The sequence below is a fragment of the Dromiciops gliroides genome, chromosome 4, assembly GCF_019393635.1.
Source record: "Dromiciops gliroides isolate mDroGli1 chromosome 4, mDroGli1.pri, whole genome shotgun sequence".
NCBI classification, from domain to species: domain Eukaryota; kingdom Metazoa; phylum Chordata; class Mammalia; order Microbiotheria; family Microbiotheriidae; genus Dromiciops; species Dromiciops gliroides.
The window spans coordinates 428,753,471-428,770,681 of record NC_057864.1 but is presented as its reverse complement, the minus strand read 5'-3'; positions in this window follow the sequence as shown (position 1 = coordinate 428,770,681).

Here is a 17,211-nt window from a genome sequence, read left to right as displayed (position 1 = left end):
CCCCATTTGCCTTACCAAACAAAAAAAAGAAAAGAAAGACCAGAGAGGCAGGAGTGAAGCATGAAGAGGAGTAAGAGTTCTTTGAAGTTATTGTAAAGGAAATATTTTTTTTCTTCATGTATAGATTGTATGATATGACCTATGAACTCATTGTCAATTCTGAGATTATGTGAACCCTTTCTGGGCTTCAGTTTCCCTATTTATCAAAAGCAGAAATTGCATTTTAACCCCTGACCTCTCTTTCAGAGCTAAGATTCTAAAATCACATGTAATTTTCAATGAATGACTATGATTATTAATTAGTTTCCTTTTGATGCAGAAAAAAATCTATGGATATCTTATTTTTCTTTTTGTTTTTTCCTCTTTTTTGAGTAGATTTTTTTTTTGCAGGGCAGTGAGGGTCAAATGACTTGCCCAGGGTCACACAGCTAGTGTCAAGTGTCTGAGTCTGCATTTGAACTCAGGTCCCCCATGAATCCAGGAGCAGCGCTTTATCCACTGTGCCACCTACCTACCCCCTGTTTTTTCCTCTTAACTATATGATCAGAACATAATTCGTCAGAATTTGTGATTTGGAGAAGCATGGTTTACTTACTAGATAAAGCACAGGAATGGGATTCAGGAAGCCACTGTTCTAATCTCAGTTGTACCAGTAAATTAGATACCTTGAACAAATTGAAGCACTGACTCAAGTGTCAGAGGACCTGTGTTCAGATCCTACCTCTGATACTACCCATATCTGTGAGTAAATCCCTTCATCTCTCTAGCCTTCAGTTTCTTCATCTATAAAATGAGAGTAATTGGATTAAGGTCTGAAGTGCCGTCCAGCTCTACATCCTTGACCCTATAATCCTGTGAGCTCTTCAGGCCTCAGTTTCTTCATTTGTAAAATGAGGGGTGCTACACCAAATGATCCCTAAATCACCTTTCAACTCTGTGATATCATCAAGCTATGAACCTATGATTGAAAACAATATTGGGGGGCAGCTAGGTGGCGCAGTGGATAAAGCATCGACCCTGGATTCAGGAGGACATGAGTTCAAATCCGGCCTCAGACACTTGACACTTACTAGCTGTGTGACACTGGGCAAGTCACTTAACCCCCATTGCCCTGCAAAAAAACAAAATGAAAACAATATTGGGACTCAGGGTATCTTAATTTACAAAAGATCTATCTTAAATTTGGATTTAATTCATATCATCTATGTGTAGAATGTTATGTTAGACACCAGGAAAAAACAATAAGGTCCTTCCAGGAAAATTATTAGCTAAGAGGAAGGATAATATGCGTATGAAATAGAGAGCTGCATGACTTGTATACTATTAGTCATATCAGCAGCATACATAAAATAAGCCCAAATCTGTCAGGTTTAAATAAACATTGAATATGATGGGAGTTATAAAGTTGATTTTTCTCAAGGATAAAACCACTGTTTAAGCTGTTCCCTATTTGTAAGGCCCTTTTAGAAGTTCATTTAACATTTTCAGGCCATCAGGATGCTATTTAAGAAGTTATTACTTTAATTTACTTAAGCACCCAATAAAGGTTATCATTCTCTGGGAATCTCCCTCAATTTATGGATTTTATGATAATTTTAAATTGCTTTCAAGCCATTAGTTTTCTGGGGCACATCTTTGCGATGTAGATCAGAATTACTTCCAAATGTCAGTGGAAAAAGAGGGCTTCAGGAAGAAAATAGCCAACTTTCATTCCTCAGTACTTTAGATATTCACCTGCCGGAAGGCACAAGTCTGACCACATTATTCCTTCCTGCTTTTTGTAACTGACATGCCAAGTGTGTTGATCACAGACTGCCTCCAGCTGGAAGAAGGCTCTGACCATCAGCCAAAGTTCAGCTGCTAGTTTGTATAGCATCAGTACAATTTCATTTAACAACAATAAAAATTATTAAAGGCCTGTTCTCCCTCTGACTGAGTACCTGTGTGACCTTGGGCAAGTCACTTCATCTTTTTAGACTTCAGGTTTCATTCTTCAATTTAAAAATGATAGGGTTGGGCTCTGAGTTCCAGAAGGATGTCCAAAGTTCTCTCATATAAAAGAAAAAAAAAAGTGAAGTATTCCCTCACAAGGAACATATCTTCTTAAGGGAATAGAGTGGGGAATACTATCTACAAATGTATATAGATAGATAGATGGTGCATAGATAGATAGATGAGAGAAAGAGAGAGAGAGAGAGAGAGAGAGAGAGAGAGAGAGAGAGAGAGAGAGAGAGAGAGAGAGAGAGAGAGAGAGAGAATTAGTGCTGCAAGCTCCTAGAAAATATGAGAGTAGATGGGTCAAAGGGTACAAGTGGAAACAAGGAAAATGATCTCTTCTTTCTCAAAGGCAACAGTAGTAAAGGAAGAGTGGATTCAATTAAACCAACATTAGATATCTTCTTGATGCAAGGCACTGTGTTAAGTGTTAGAAACACAAAGACAAAAACAGTACCTGCTTTCAAGAAATTCACTTTCTACTTGGCTATATAACATATAAAGATGTGAGGGATAACAAGAGGGAGAAGGTGCTGATATTTGGTGTAATGAGGAAAAGCCTGAGAGTCCAGTGGGAGGGAGGAGATAGCACTTAATATATGGGTCACAGGTAGTATGTCAGTTTAATGGGAGTGTGTGTATGTAAAGGGCAGTGACTTGAAATAAGACTGGAAAGCTAGTGGTAGCTAGACTCTGGAGAGCTTTTAATATCAGGCTCAGGAGTTTGTTATTGTATATTAGAAGCAATAAGGAGCCATCAAAGATTTTTGAGTAAGGGAATGACAAAATCACATGTGTTTAGTAATAAGAATTTGGCAGCTTTAAGGAGGATATATCAAAGAGGGAGAAGACTGGAAACAGACACCAATTGGGAATTTACTGTAGCAATCCCAGTAAGAGAAAATAAAGTCTGAATTAGGGTAGAGCATGAAAAACAAAACAACAAAATCCAACAACAATAAAACAGGATAAAGAAAAGATTGCCACAAGATTACACTTTCTCATAGGGTATTCATAGAGGTATGCACATGCAAATAAAGGGGACATGTGAATGACAGAGCTCCAATGCTGGACATACAAGTGACCAGTGAACACAAAAGAAGGGGAATTCATGCAGGGAATATTTATGACCCAAAGAAACTCATAGATATGCCTGTACTATTGACAGGATTTTACAACTAATTGGATATGGGGGGGTGGGGAGAATGAACCATGGTGATGGGAAGAACCAAAGACAATTCCAAGGTGGTGAACCTGAGAGACTGGAAAAATAGTGGTAACCATAGGAAAAAATGGAGAGGTTTGGAGGAGGAATGGGCTTTATGGAAAATATGATGTTCTATTTTGAATATGTTGAGTGTGAAATGTCTAAAACCCAGATGGAGATATATAGCAGACCAGCTGGTAATATATGACTAAATATATTTTATGATTGGACATATATGACAGGAATTCAGAAAACCAATTTGGGCTGCATACATAGATATGAGAAACATTTCCATACAAATGATTGTTGGGATGTGATGAGCTCAGTAAACCAGAGAAAGTAGAGAGAAAAGAGAAGAGGGCCCAGTGCAAATTTTGGGGAGGCCCAAACTTAGAGGGCCTAAAGATGTCATAATGATCCTGCATAAGAGAATAAGCATTAGTCAGGTACATGGACGAAAAACCAAGGGATCCTGGTGTACAAGGATCTACAGGAGGGTGCTTGAAGATGTTGAGAGATTGTGAAATGTGTAGCAGGAGAGAAGCAGCTCATGAAGGATGGCCTCAATTTTCTCATTGAAATAAGAAGTGAGGACATATGCTGAGAGATGGAGGGTTGAGGGAATTATAGGAGACATAAAATTTGGAACAGACATTATGGGGAAGGAGAGAAAGAAAATCAAAGAACAATAAAACCTTTCCATGCAGTAGTGATCATCTTATTTTAAGATTAGATAATGCAGGGGCAGCTAGGTGGCACAGTGGGTAAAGCTCCAGTCCTGGATTCAGGAGGACCCAAGTTCAAATCCGGCCTCAGTCAATGACTAGTGGTGTGACTCTATGCAAGTCACTTAACCCTCATTGCTTCCCCCCCCCACCAAAAAAAAGAAGAAAGAAAAGATTAGATAATGTGAAATTGCAGTGGACCACATCAGCAGATGAGTGTGAGTGTCTTCAACAATTTGTGAGTATGAGCAAAGATGAATGGTGAAAACAATCCATGATTGAGGACTGGCAGACCCAAAATGGTGGGATGACAATGGAGTAAGAGAGTGAAATACAGCATATATTTGGAAGAAAAGTGAGGCCAGTGTGTTGGTGTTAAATTGGATCAACAGTAGTTGATAGAGGAATTGTGGGAGGGAGATACTCAAGGTTCTAGTAAGGATAAAGAATAGATTTAGGAAGAATTGAGGCAGAGAGAAGATGCAAAGTCAGAAGATTATGACCAGTGAAGGGAATGTGCAAAATAGTGTTGGTGCCACTACTATGAGTAACGATGAGAGTTGAGGTGGAGTCATCAATGTGGGTTGCTGCAGGAGGGTAAATCTATAGATTATGGAAATTGAAGAAGTTGAGGAATCAGGAAGTCAATATATTGAATTAATACCAAACCTCCACATATGAGAGCAAGGATTCAGTTGACGAAAAATACCATGATTCAATTACTCAACTGCTTTAGAAAGGAGAGAGATTGAACTGGAGGGTAATAGTCAGGGTGACAAGGATCTAGACCAAAAGTGACATGGATAGAGTAAACTTCAGAGGTTGCTGAGTGATATTGACAGAGGGAGGTCTGGAAGTGGCAGTGAGATCATCAAACAATTTAATATGATATAGTAGAAAGAGAGTTGGATGAGAATCAGGACTTTTGAGTTTGGGATCCAGAGTTCTGTCAGTAATTAACTTTGTAACACCCTGGCATTGAATTATTCTCTCTAGATCTTGATTCCTTTCTTTGTAAAACGAAGGTACTGAGTTTCAGTTTTAAAAATCAGTATCCACTTTTGTTTCTTTATCATTTATTTCCCAATTTATTCTTCTCCCACTCCACCCAAAGAGCCCTTTATTTAAATTGTAATAATAAAGAAGGGAGAAAAAAAGCAGTTCTACAAAACCAACACATAACTAAAGTCAGACAGGATATGCATTTTTCCATATTCATAGACCCTATCTCTTCAAAGGATAAAAGGAATCCTTACATCCCTTCTTCAGGATCAATATGATTATAATGAAGCTTCATTATAATTTAACTATTGGTTTTGCCATTGTTTTATGCTTTACACTGTTGTAGTCAGTGTGAATAGTTTTTTTCTATTTCTGCATATTTCATTTTGCATATATTCAAATAAATATTCCCATTCTCTTCTATGTTCTTCAGATTAGTCATTTTTAAGAATCATAGTAATGTGGGGCAGCTAGGTGGCACAGTGGATAAAGCACCAGCCTTGAATTCAGGAGGACCTGAGTTCAAATTCGACCTCAGACACTTGACACTTACTCACTGTATGACCCTGGGCAAGTCACTTAACCCCAATTGCCCCACCAAGAAAAAAAAAACAAAAAAAAAAGGAATCATAGTAATGCTCTAATATTTTTACATTCATGTCCCATGCTTTTAGCCATTCCCCAATTGATGTGCATCTAGTTTGCTTTAAGGAGGTATATGCTATTGCAAAAAGTGCTACAATATGTTGTTGTATATAGGCTATTTTTTTTATTCCCTTGAAGTTCATGCTTAGCAGTTGGCTCTCTAGATTCAAGGTTATGGATAATTTAGTCACTTCCTTAGCATAATCCCAAATTGATTTTCACAGTAATTGGATTAATCCATAGCTCTATCAATAACATATTAGCATATCTTTCTATAACCCCTCCCATTGGGATCATTACCATACTTTGTCATCTTAGTTGATTTGCTGTTTAAAAAAGTTTCAAATTTCATGCCTCTTTTTACTAGAGATTTGAAATAATCTCTAACGTTTTGTTCATAATTTGCTGTTCTTTTGAGAACTGTTTATTTGTATGCTTTGTTCACAAATCCACCAAGGAACCAACCATTCAACAAGCATTTATTAAGCACTAAGTAAATCCAGGGTATGTTTCTTCTTTGTCCAGATCACCCAGAAGCAATAAGCATCATTGTTTTTGTTTCATTTTTTCTTAACTCCGATGATTCCAAAATTTTACCTTAAATATTTAATTTTTCAAAAATAAAATCCTACCAATGACGTATCCTATACAAAATTAGATAAAAACAAGTTGAATTTAAAAAAAACCAGTTCAATCCTAGGAAAGCTTGGATGATAGAGAAAGGAAACCATGGAAGGAGAAAACTCAACATGTACATATACATAATATTCACTGAGGATTGTACCAAATAGTTAAGATACTTCTATAATATATTTATTTTATTTTATTTTTTGCAGGGCAATGAGGGTTAAGTGATTTGCCCAGGCTCACACAGCTAGTAACTGTCAAGTGTGAATTCAGGGCTAGTGCTTTATCCACTGTGCCACCTAGCTTATTTCATAGAGAGATTCTGTGTGTCTTACATAGAGGCAGCTAGGTGGTATGGTGGATGGAGTGCCAGGCCTGGAGTCAGGAAAACCTGAGTTCAAATTTGGCTTCAGATACTTATTATCTATGTGATCCTGGGCAAGGAACTTAACCTCTGCCTGCCTCAGTTTCCTCAACTGTAAAATGGGCATTAAAAATAGCACTTATGGGGCAGCTAGGTGGCACAGTAGATAAAGCACCAGCCCTAGATTCAAGAGGTCCTGAGTTCAAATCCCTCCTCAGACACTTGACACTTACTAGCTATGTGACCCTGGGCAAGTCACTTAACCCCCATTGCCCCACAAAAAAAAAATAGCACTTACCTCCCAGGTTTGTTGGGAGTATCATATGAGATGATATTTGTAAAGTGCTTAGCATAGTGTCTAGCACAGAGTGAGTGCTATATAAATGCTAGATATTAGTATTAATACTTAAATATAATTTTATTGGTTTACCTTATTTATTTTACAAACTCTGTTTTCTTACTCAGACTCTGGGCCAGTACAGTGGTGACATTCTTGATTCAGCAGCTACTGCTGTCTTTGGAAGGGACACAGATTTTGCTCTTTGTTTTTAATGTCAACTAATGGCTATAATCCATGAAATATGGTGCTTTTGGAAAAGGAAGAGTATTACTCCCTTAACAGTAAAAATATAACAGATTCCTTTGAACATAAAACAAGGAGGCTAATATCCTTCCTGGTACTGAAAATCAGTGGTGTTATTTGCAAAGAGACATATTTAGACTTGATATAAAAAAGGTATGCTGACTTTTAAGAGAGAAAGCTATCTAATATACCTATTCATTGGCCAGCTTGGATTTTAAGATAACCTGTCTTCAAGATGGAAATGTATGGTCATTCAGCTTAAAGAAATCAATGAAAAAATGAATTTAAACAAATACTTAGTAAGAGATCAGTATGCATCAGGTCCTATGCTAAGCACTGATGATACAAATACAAAAGTAAAAAATGGGAGTTGAATTAATCAATCAGTGAAATTAGAACCACTACACTTAAAGTAACTAATCTGTCAAGTGAAAACACATCTCAGTTGAATCAATGAAATGTGTGAATTAGGTATTAACAAGGCTTGGATATCTCTGTTAAATTAAGACATTTTACCTAGGTGGAATAGATGCTCTTTTGGTTTGTTTGTACTGGTTGAGAGACTTGGTCATACCTTGAGGGCCTTGTGAAAAACTAAGAAGCTAGTTTAGAATCACAGCTTTGAGTATATAGGAGCTTTGTGGCAAAAACTTTCAGCCAAGCTTCTGAGAAGGAATCACTTAAAGGTGAGAGGAGAGAACATTGGCCCTCTTCAGACTCATTCTCCTTTCTCACCCCTTGACTAGAGTAGGAAGTTGTATGTTTTGGAAGACTGGAGTGTACTTCAGAAGATTAGAGTATTTTGACTTTTCATCTGTGTCCTAGTTCAGTCTGTACAGCATCAGTGTTTGTAAGCAGAGTCTGCTTAGTAAGTTGAGAATACATGGGATGTGATGAGGAAAGGCAGATTATTCAAGGCTTTATAAAATTTCAGCAGGAAAGTTACACAGCAGCTAAGGGGATCATTATGATAACTCCAGCAAAAGGATTCTAAGAGCTATGAGTTACCCTTTTGCCACACGTGCTCTAAGCTTCAGTGCATTTTCCCCTCGATTGCACTTGTATTTGTGGAAGAGTATGTCACAGATTTGGGGGGATGTGTTTTGTGAAAATGAAGCTACCATTGTAAATACCCATTTCTGAAATTGAATTCAGTCTTGCTGACTTATTGATACCAACTGATAATCATGGGAGGAAATTCACAGGTATGGGACCATATGTGATAACATTAGAAAACCACCCCCAGGGGCAGCTAGGTGACACAGTGGATAAAGCAACAGCCCTGGATTCAGGAAGACCTGAGTTCAAATCCAGCCTCAGAGACTTGACACCTACTAGCTAAGTGACCCTAGGCAAGTCACTTAACCCTCATTGCCCTGCAAAAAAAAAGAAAGACAGAAAGACAGAAAGAAAAAGAAAAAGACAACTACCCCCAAACCCTCAAGTCAACCCCTAGAATTCTCGAGGGCTATGTAATAGCTGCTTTGTGGGGATCCTGACTTCTAGCATAAGTAGATGTTGATAGGAAGCTACCATTGCCTTATCTTTTAATAAAGAGGGTCAGCATATATAGGGCAGTAGCTACTGGGGAAGGAGGATGGTGAGTGGAGCCATGGGACAATGGAATGACAAGTCTTTCCAGAGGCAATGTTAATATCAATTTCAAAGGAGAGGCTATCTGGAAGTAGTGTTCTATGGCATATTATGGTCGCTGAGCCTTGCTCATATAGTCTGCTCTCTCCACTCAGCATAGTCCTGGGGTCAGAGTTGGAGACTTAGAATGCAGGCCTATTTTCTTCTTAATTTGCTTAGTATACTACTCTCAATATTTTACACATTCATATCAGCATCAATGAAGTTTTTAATTTATCGTGACCTGCTTATACTCATACTTTGAGTTCATGATCTACTTGTGAGATCTGCCTGCTCCCTTTTCCAATGTGGACGCCATACAGAGTTTAGACAATTACAAATCAGGTATAGCTACCCATCATTACTTAAAAATAAAACAGAACAAAATAAAAACAAACAAGCAAAGTGAAACAAAATAAAACCCTAATATTACTAAATAAGAAGGTACTAGAATCCAGGGTCCAGCAAGCACCTTCTTAAGTTTTAACACACCATTAGGGGCTCATAGACTTTGTGTGACTTTTCTCCATGTCCTCTTCAATCAAATTTCTCTCCTATCTACAGGGCTTATTCACAAACTAACCAGGCTGAAACTCTTAACAGTTCCACAGACATGTAACCTCACATTTTAGGTCTCACCTATTCTCTATCTAAATCACACTGCTACTCTCCACATGACCCTTGTCCTCTTTATTCACTCTTTCCTCCTACACTCTGCTTCTCATCTAGGGCTGCCTTTACCCCCAGTATTTTGATGGTGAAGCTTTTAAACAAGTCCAGTACATAGATGGCAGTTATAAATAGTGGAGTGCTTTTATTCACTTCTGCTCACAGCTGTTCTTCAGAGGGAAGCATTATACTTCCCACCTCTTGACAAAGAGGTGATGATTGATGCAGAATCAGAAACATGTTTTCAGAAATAGCCAATGTAGAAATTTGTTTTTCTTGACTATGCATATGTATTACCAAGGTAGATAGGAGAAAGGAAAGAAGGAAGGAAGGAAGGAATGAAGGAATGAAGGAAGGAAGGAAGGAAGGAAGGAAGGAAGGAAGGAAGGAAGGAAGGAAGATGAAAAAGGAAAGAGAAAAAGAGAGAAAAGAGAGAGAAAAAAGGAAGAAAGAAAAGAAAAAAATCATTATGCCTATGATGTAGGGGACTTCCCATCTTCTAAAATCATTATGGTGGGAATATGAGGGCTACTTCAAAATGATTCACAATGACAAGTATATAAGGTTGCAAAAACAAACAAACAAACAAAAAACCCATCTGATTTATTTAATCCAAACCTGCTAGCTACCATCTCCCAGAATTTTGGCACTTTGAAGGTACTATCAAACTGACTTGGCAAATGCTGACTTAGCATAGTCCAGTCAGTATTTTCCAACTCTGGGTGAGTAGCCATTTGGGTCCCAGATGCCTTTACCACCATCTCTGTAGCCTTAGGCAGGCTCAGGATCATTTGGGGGCACCCAAAGGGTGTGGATGTAACCCAGTGCCAAGTTTAGTTAAAATTCTGTCAGACTAGAAGAAAAAAACATATGTAAGTGTGTAGCATACAGATGTACTCCTTTTACAACTCTGCCTTAAGATGGCAGTGGAAATTATGCCTATCAACAATTCAGGGTCCTTGGTATTACATAAGTTCCAGCTGTGGACCATATGATCAAGCCTCATAAACAATAGCAAATGCAGAGAAGAGGACCCTGCTGTAAAATAATGTATGTCTGTGATCGTTCTGAGACAATTCCCAAAACCATTTGCTTGGTTTCAAATATATCCTACCCTCTGGCGTAGAAAATTTAGCACAAACATTGAATCTCAACTCTTTTTTCTCTCTCTAAAACTATTTTTTACTATTAGGAAAATATTTTGGGGTTGTTCCCCTCCTTTTCTCATTAAAATTCAGGACCTTTTGGTAAAAGCGAACATTCCGGGTATTTCATCAGTCAACTTAGTTTATGCATTTTCTTTGTTCATGTGTCACTGAAATCCTGCCTTTAGTAAGGGATTTTTCAGGGGAGTTTACATTCCATAGTGATTCAAAAATCATGATTTTTTTAAACAAAAAAAAATCTTTTAAAATAATTTGAGACAGTTAGTCCTTATACAGCCCATGTTCCCAGTGGAATTAAATGGCTGTCTATGATTCATATTTCACTTAGTCTCTACAGGTTACATTGAATTATTATTTATTTCTGGTTGTAATTTAAGGTGTTGATTTTGTATCCTCAAGCAAGTCCTTATAGGAAGCTACTCAGGAAACTAGGCTCCAAATCATGACCTTGGATATTGTTAAGTATTTTTTGTGTGTTTTGATTTATAATGGAATAGGGGACTAGAGTTGTCAACAAAGTTTTACTCCACAGAAGAAACTCCTCCAAATTGAGTGATTATGTGAAAATGAATAAACATACTTTATCACGAGGACTACCTGAGCTAAATGTTACCTATTTCATTAAAAGATCTGAAGATTTATGAATATCTTCACCTTTCATTTAACATGAAAACCAGTGAAGTAAAAACAGGTGACAAGACCTTCAAAATAACAATGAGGGAGGAGCAACTGGGCCTTTTTTCAGGGCTCTGAATTTTGAGAACGTTGTCAACTCTTAATATATTTCAGCAGTGGAAAAATAACAGAGATTAGCACCTGCTTAGCAAGAATATTAGTTAAAATTGGAAGTTCAGAGGCCATTCTGAGGTGAAATATTGTCTCACCCCATCCTTCCTAGAAGCCTCATCCCGGGGTCTCTATCTGACATTCATGGCAGCCCTATGTTCAATACAGCATCACTTTCTTGTTATTTACCCAGAATAAAAATTTCTAGTTAGACTTCTGAAGGCTCCTTGTGATTGTTGAAATATTTTCCACTAAAGCCCTCCTCTGGATACCTTGGAATGCTTTCTCTGAGGCTATCTCACTGAGAAGTGTGGCAGATTCTGTCAGTTTCTAGGATAGTACAAAGAGTTTTAAAACTGGCATTACGACTGATGCCTTATACCTTCAACATCTGAGGACAAGCTTATGTAGGGTGGGAGAGCCTGGCCAAAAAGTTGGCCAGGAGGTCATCATTTTTCAGCCACAGCAATTAGCAAAACTTGTCTGCATACATGCATTGTATATAGTAGGGACTTAATAAATGTTTGCTGAATTAGAATTCATCTTAATCTGTAGATCTTGTATGTCCCAATGTGATAAAATAATGGGATTTAGCAGATATTCAAAGGCCCACCTGGAGATTAATCTAAACTGATTGAATTAAGTGAGAGTGATTGACTGCTGATTAGCCTACTTCAAGTTAACGAGATTGTAAGTACACTTGGCTAGCCCTTAATAAGGTATTGTTCTCAGTAGCTAAAGACTTTGAACTTAACTTGAGACTACCTTCATGTCCAGTGAACCGATGGATTTGGATGACACTAACCAATCAGCTTGAAGCAGTGTGTAAGGACCTTCTATGTACTGGAGCTATAAAAAGCTTCCATACTCAGTTTGAGAAGAGTTAGTTGAAGCAGGCTCATGGCAGAGGACTTGAAGAAGAACCCAACCAGGTTGGAACTCTAGGCTAGATAGGCCTTTTCTTAACTTTCTGAACTCCACGTGAATACCTGGTATGCTTTAATAAATGTTTAATGCAGAAAGACTGGTGCTAAAGCTTCTACTTTAAGGTGACTACACAATTTAGATTTTAAACATTACACCAATCAATGGAGTCCAGGACACTTGACATGACTCAACAACTGAACAACAACAAAAGTGTGAATGTCAGCAATCAAATTCTCAGATGTGGATAAATCTCTGTTCCTAACAAGCATATGTAGGAAGATTTAAAGAAAGACAAGACAGTTAAGTATACACAGCTAAAATATTTTAAATAACAATAACTACATTTTCAACCTATCACCAAGAGTAAGCTTGTTTTTAGGTATGATATTCAATAATTGTTTTAAAAATCAATTTTAAAAATCGTACTTTCTACAACTACTTTATTTGTAATAAACTATACATCTCCTTATCCTTTATTGTTACATTATATTAATAAATAAAAATAGTTTCAAAAATCTTCTTTCCATATTTCCATTAGGCTGAAACCAATGACTATTTCACATGTAATTGTAACTCCAAATAATGTGAATTTGAATAATGCAACCACTTCAAAGAATTCATTATTCACACTAATTGGAACTGGCCATAGTAGTCATTTAATAAATGTTTAATTGAATTCATCCTTTGAAATTATCTGTCTGGAAAGAACAATACTACCTTTGGCTAATTTTTATTTTTTGGTATCATACTGCTATGGCTTCAACCAATAAAAATATTTTTTATTTTGAATAGAAATTTCTTCCTTTCAGGTTCTTCCTCTGGCATAGTATAATGGAAAAAGACTGGCCTGGAAATTTGGAAACATAAATTGTAGCCCTAGCTTTTCCACTTGTTACTTCCGTGACCTTGGACAAGTACCTTAGTCTCTCTTGGTCTCAATTTATCTCATTTGAAAGTTGAAAGGTTAAATCTGAATCATAGACTCTTAAGCTGGAAGCATGAAATCAATATATATCTGGGTTTCTTAAACTTTTTCCACTTGCGATCCCTTTTTTACCTAAGAAATTTTTATGTGACTCCAGGTAATTAGGTATATGAAATAGGTATATATAACCTTTTACTGTTCCCAAAATTTTTTGACCCCCAAATTCAGTTACTCACAGGGATAATTACTGGCCTCAGGTTATATTCAATGAGAACAAGCTAATAGGTTGTAGTCAATGAGAACAATCAAGGTCTTTAATATTTCCTCTCACTAGCCTGTTGGAATTGGACATGGAGAAGTGTTCTAAACATGACCTTGCTACTTAGTATCCATCAGATCCTAGGCAAGTCATGATATCCTCTGCGTCTCTATCTCCTCTTCTGTAATATGAAGTGGGGAATAGGACAACCTTAAAGGTACTTTCTACTTCTAAATACTTTTAATCTATTTGTAATCTTTGTTTTTTCCCCAAATGGACTTTCAATGTATGTCTCTTGCACTCTTGCAATATCATACAATTTTCAGTAATCTCCTAGGTTCTAAAACTAACCTCTTCTTCATCAATGCTTTTTTCCCCCTCTGATGTTTCAGTCTGAACTCTCTTTCCTTTCTATTCTCCTAACTCCCTCCTCCCCTAAGATGCCATTTTGATAACTGACCCCTGTAATAGAATGTAACCAAAAGAACCTTTTAAGGTCAAGAGCACCAAATGGAGCAGGGAGAGAGGGTATAATTTCAAGGCAGCACATGTTTCTTTCTTGAGTTACATACCAGGCAGACCTCAAAATAAACTAGAAATATTATTTAAAGACAGAAGGAACTAACTCTACCTTTTGGCCTCTGTTTCCTTCAATAAAACACAATCACCAAGAATTGTTTACAGGGAATAAACATAAAAGACTCAATGAAAATTAACATTTTGATAATGCTTGAAGGCTTGTAAAGCATTTTACAAATATCTTTTCATTTAATTTCACAAAACACTGAGAAGTAGGTGCTACTATTATCATCACTATTTTACAAATGAAGAAACTGAAGCTGATATTTACTTACCGGGGACTCACATATGGTAAATTTTTGACACTGGATCAAATTCAAATCTTACTGATGCCAGATCCAGAACTCTATACATTTTCTACATAGTTGCTCATAATGTACAGATAAGGTACATTTATATTTTTTTTAAAAAGAAAGTGACACTTTCTTTGGTTTATTTGTTTTGACCACTAAAGAGCATTATTGACTGAGCAAGCCTGTAGAACCCTACAGAGCAGAGGCATAGACATGAGGCAGCAAAGTAGCATAGTGAATTGAACTTGAAGCCAGACATTTCTTTATTGGGTGTATGACCCTAGGCAAGGCACTTAATTTATCTTTGTCTCATTCTTGTAAAATAGGGATCATGGTACCTATCACCCTTACCTTAAAGGATTACTATGAGGATCAAATAAGGCAGTGTAGAGGGCTTTAATACAATGATAAAGAAACATAGTCTATTAATATTTCATAGTCATTTCCAGGGGAATCTTACATTAGATTGAGAGGTAGGGCATACATGTAGGCCATCCTGGCTCTGAGGCCACTTCCCTATCCACTGTTCCATGGTGCCTCAATGGATCCAGTTCAATGTTGGATAATACATAAAGACTAATAATAAAAAAACTAACAGTTATATAGCCCCTACTATCTGCCAGACATGAAGCTAAGGACTTTACAAATATTATCTCAATTGATCTTCACAATAACCCAAAGAGGTAGGTTCTATTATTATCTCCATTTTATAGATAAAAAGATTGATGTAGGCAAAGATAAAGTGACTTGTGCAGAGTCATACAGCTAGTTTGTGTGGATTTGAATTCAAATCTTCCTGACTATAGGTCCAACTCTCTGTTCACTAAGGCTCCACCTACCTGCTACAGTAAAGGTTACACATGAGCATAATACATTCTAAATGTTCAGCAGAAGGAAGACAGGGCTTAGAGTCAGGAGATCTGGGTTCTAATCCTGACTGGCATTCAATGTTCCTGACCACAGGCAGGTAAGTCACTTCATCTCATTGAACCACAGCTTCTTTTACTGTCTGCCTTAAAGGATATTGTTGCGGGGAGAGGAGAGTGATTTAAAACCTTAAATGCGATACAAATGTCAGTTGGGATATTTGATCTGCGTGGTGAACTGGAAAGGAAACTTAAACATAGTTAGGAGGCTCAGGTTAGAATCTCCTCATTTATAAAATGAGGGTACCAGATGATCTCCAAAGTCCATCCCAACTCTAAATTTTAGTTATCGATGTACTTTTGGTGAGTCATTTTTACCTTTTTAAGCTTTAGTTCCCTCATCTAAAAATGAGAATAAAATAAATTCATAAGGCTCTTGTGAAGAATACATTGTAATCTCACAGCTGAGAGATGGCAGTCCTTTGTTGTAGTGGGAAAGGTGGGGAAACTGGGTTCAAATCCTGTTTTTGCCACTCGCTGTCAATATAATCACTTAGGCAAGTAATAACCTCCTTACCTATAAGATAGAGGTCTCTGAGTCTTCTTCTAGCCATAAATCTATGATCCCATTCATCTAGCATGTATAGTTTCTTGAAAACAAGCTCTTAAAAGCCCCTGCTTTTTGCTGAAATGACAAGGAGAGGGCAATGCATTAAGCAATTAGAGAAAGTTACCATCCATTGGCAACATGAATAAGTTGTTGAGTACAGATCCCTGAGGAAGTCAGACATCAAAGTAAAATTTGATGGAATACTGTAAGATTGTCTGGAATAGCTTACTCCTGGGTTCCCAGGGGCATACATAGGTTTATGGTATCATTCATTAAAAAACAAAAACATTTATTAAGCCCCTACTCTGTGGCACTGAGATCACAAAGAAAACTGAAACAGTCCCTTACTTTGTTATTTATATTCTCTTGAGAGAAAACATATAGACATCCATAAGTAAAAACAAACTATGTAAAAAGTAAATGCAAAGTAAGCTTGGAGATAGGAAATGCATTGTCATCTTCAGGGAGCAAGAAAGGTAGAGCACAAAAAGGAGAATATACATTTGCCTCCTTTCTTTCTTGTTGATGCTATATTCAAATTTGCCTTTGATAAATACTGAAAGCATTAATCTCTTTTAACTCCTGCAAGAAATGGATTTTTAAGATGCCAAAAGCACAGCCTAATGATATAGCTGAAAAAGCAATAATGTCTATTTTGTCCCACCTAAATTATTGTGTTGCTGTCACCATGTCAGTCATGGAGTGCTGCCTTCACACATGGTGGACCACAAATGGGAAGCTTCAAAGTGTTTGTTTTGACTGGGTAAAATCAACAATTCAAAGTACCATGATGCCTCAATTGTTGGATTGGCCACCTATTCATGCTATTACCATAAGAGCAGAGTTGAATGGGCGGTCAAACGGAATCAGCTGCCTGAAAATAGGGGTGAGTATATATATATCAAATGTGAGAGAACAACTGGCAGTAAAACAGTTTGGACAGAATATATCATAAACTTATTGGCCCAAACAAATGGAACTCCTTTGTTAAATGCATAGCAGGATTCTTGTTGGAGAAGCTGGATTTAGCAAAGACAAATTTATCATGTTGATCCTTGAGGTCCACAGCTAGTCTTGTTGCAGGCTTCAAGCATATATTGTCATATCATTATTGGGTTCAGTTCTGTACTGAATTTGCTTATGATTTTTAATATTTTTATTTGAAAAAGACTTGATCCCAAGTTTGACCTCAGAGAAGAATTGAAGAAAAGCACCCCCCTTTAACTGCAAAAGTGGGACACAGTAGATATGGATTATTGCTTATACTGCCAGACATCTTGTCTCTTGGTTGGTTTTGTTGAGTTGCCATTTTTTTCATTTGTAATTTTGGTTGTAATGAATGGCTTATTGT